Raw genomic sequence first — 3,413 nt, 5'->3', positions numbered from 1 at the left:
GGCAATACTTTAACCAAAAGGTTTCCTGACTTGTAAACTTCAAAGAATAATTATCATGTGAGTCCTATGACATTTAACAATTCTTAAAATTAAGCTGTGGCTCCGAAATGTGAAATAGGCCCTTTCAGGAATATACAGAGCTAGGTGCTATTTGCATGTCAAAGGGTTAGTTTCCATCTACCCTGCCTCAAGGACTCAAAGAATACATGACCTAATAAAGACAGTCAGCTCTCCTGCCCTCACATTCAGAAAACCAGTTATTCTATGGCTTTTAATTACCAATCTGTTATGACATTAAAACTATAATTTGCGCTATGTGCCATATCGCTATATTCCTCACAATGCCTGAAGTTACATTTTCTATGTGTTGGTGTAAGCATATGTTTGGCCAAGTATTTGTTTTTTTTTTAAGTTAAAAATCTTGTCTTAACACGAAATATAGCTGACTCTTTTGCATAATATTGTTTCAGTTGACTGTATTTTTAACCTCCTTAAAAAATTTATGCACTCATAAATTAATCCTCATGTAAAAAAGCGATCTATTTAGCGCACTAATGTCTCCTTATTCCCCATGTAAAAAAGCGATCTATTTAACGCACTGTCTCCTTATTCCGCATGTAAAAAAGCAATCTATTTAGCGCACTAATGTCTTCTTATTCCCCATGTAAAAAATGATCTATTTAGCGCACTAATGTCTCCTTATTCCCCATATAAAAAAGTGATCTATTTAGCGCAATAATGTCTCCTTATTCCCCATGTAAAAAAGCGATCTATTTAGCGCACTAATGTCTCCTTATTCCCCATGTAAAAAAGCAATCTATTTAGTGCAATAATGTTTTTTGGAGTATAAATTTGGACATTCTTCTTTGTCCACTAAATGTATGGTGCATTTTCAAACTAGTGTGTGCTCCCCCCTTTCTTTTAACGCATTTGCCAAAGTTTTTAGATTCAAATCTGAACAACCAAAATTGAAAATCAAATTTATAATTTTGAAATGTAGGTTATTGGCCTCATGACAATACCCCGGCATGTAAGCATCTTTGCATTGTTCCAAAAAGATAAGTATATTTTTATATTCACATTTGACTCATAGATTAACTACCTGGCTTACCATTTCAGGTTGATGTTGGTCGTATTATTTTGGCCATGCTTCCGGAACTCGACCAACCTCAACCTCGTCCCAGGCATAGGCATTGTAGGCGTGCAAGGCCCCAGATATATAGAACATGTGTCACCCTTTTTGGAATGCCTGATGATGAGGCTTTACGATGATACCGTCTTCCTCCACAAATCATCATAGACACTCTCTCATTAATAGAGAGTGATCTTGAGAGGCAAATTGTCAGTCCTACAGCAACACCACCACTTACAAAATTAATGGCGGTGTTACATTTCTGTGCCTCAGGATCCTTTCAAACCATGGTGGGAATAGTGGCCGGAGTCTCCCAATCCTCCTTTTCAAGGATCCTGAGGGCAGTGATGGAGGCCCTTTTCAAGCACCTCCATCATTTTATTCAAATACCAATGGATGTGGGTTCCCTTAGTGTGGTGAAGGCCAATTTTTACCAAATAGCTGGCTTCCCACACATCATAGGGGTTGTGGATGGCACTCACATACCACTTCAGCCTCCAGCATGGCTGGAGGCAATTTTTAGGAACCGCAAACACTATCACTCACTGAATGTAATGGTGGTATGTGATGCCTCCCTCCAGATCCTGTCCCTGAATGCCAAAATCCCCGGGAGGGCACATGATTCATTCATCATCCGGCAATCAGGGATTTGGCCTAAATTAGACAACCTACAAGCTGGTGATGCATGGTTTCTGGGTAAGTGGAGACCTTTTATTGAAACCAATGCACAGCTTGATACACAGTGATCCTGATTATTGTATTTTTATTTTCACAGGAGACCGTGGCTACCCTTGCACACCCTGGCTGCTCACTCCTTATTTGGCTTCCACACCAGGGCCACAAAGTGAGTATAATTCAGCACTTACAGCCACCAGGCAGGTAGTGGAGTGCTGTGTCGGCCTTTTAAAAGGCCGATTCAGATGCCTCCACCGCTCTGGTGGCGAACTCATGTATTTGCCGGAAATGGTTTCAAAAATTGTGGTCCTGTGTGGGATATTTCACATCGCCATAAGGAGTGGTGTCCCAATGCAGCCAGAGGATGCCTTACCTGAGGATGGCCCCCCCGAGGTTGGTCGGAGGTCAGTATGTGGGGGGCCCATACTCGATGATGTGGTGGCCAGATTTTTCAGGTAATTATTGAACAACATTTACTTAATTGTCCCAATGTCTACATGTACCATTGTAATGTGCCTTTTTAATTTTGTTTTCTTTTTTCTTTCTTGTCTTCCTTTAAAAACACTGAAAAAACGATGCCTACTACCTGTTCCATGAAATTGTCTCCATGTGGCCACATTGGAACTAACTTTGGGACCAATTATTTCCTCTCCTCATTTCTGGAATCATGTTGGCCTGCTACTTATTTCAACAGTTCTTGAGTTTTTTTTTTTTAAATTTTGGTGTAGGTTGTTTTTTGTAGTGTGTTTTCACTGTGTGAATTGATTGTCACAATTCACTTTCTGTTTGTGTTTTTTGTGTATTAAAGTTTGGTTTTCCATTAAAAAGACTGTTTATTTACACATTACAAGCACATGTAACCTGGCTCAAAATATGCCACCTTTCATAATAACTAATCCTGTAATGTGTTAAATGGTTAAGTCTGTGACCATGCTTTGTGGTTTAGAAAAAACAACAAAGGTATTAGGGTGAATCAGTAGGTTGTTAAAAATAGGCCTAAGCAGGTTTCATTTTTTATTTACATTACCCACCCCAAGAAAAACAACAAACTGTTGTATTTTAAACAAACCTATTGGTATGGTGAGGTGTTTAATGTGGCAGCTTAAATACTTACTAGCGGTTTCTACAATATAATTTACCTTACTTTAAAGAACATGACAAAATAGTCGACTTAGGGAAGGTTAAACAATGCAATAATATAAGTCAAGAAATGAGACTCGGTAACATACAACGCAATTTTATTTTTTGGTAAAAAAATAACAGAATACATCAAAAATAACAAATCAGCTCCGAAGGAGCGCAGCCATGTGGTCCAGGACCACGAGCATGGCAATGACGTGGCCATGCAAGGCGGCCACGACCTCCAGCATACCATGCATCCACCTCTGGTCCTCTGTTGGTATAAAAAAAAGGGATCCTTAATGAAATGACGGTTTACATTAGAAGTTTACTAAACAAACTAAACAAATAAATCAAGTTTAAACCAAGATCCAGTTTTTGGGAAAAATACCAAGTACCGGCAAATGCTAAGATGGTATCAATACTAAATTAGAAATGAACACACAAAAAGGCGCCCCAAAAATGACGACGTACCCTTGTTAGGCTA

Source organism: Taudactylus pleione, unplaced genomic scaffold (assembly GCF_031769625.1).
Source record: "Taudactylus pleione unplaced genomic scaffold, aTauple2 ptg000108l, whole genome shotgun sequence".
In the NCBI taxonomy this organism is placed as follows: Eukaryota; Metazoa; Chordata; class Amphibia; order Anura; family Myobatrachidae; genus Taudactylus; species Taudactylus pleione.
This window is presented reverse-complemented; position numbering follows the sequence as displayed.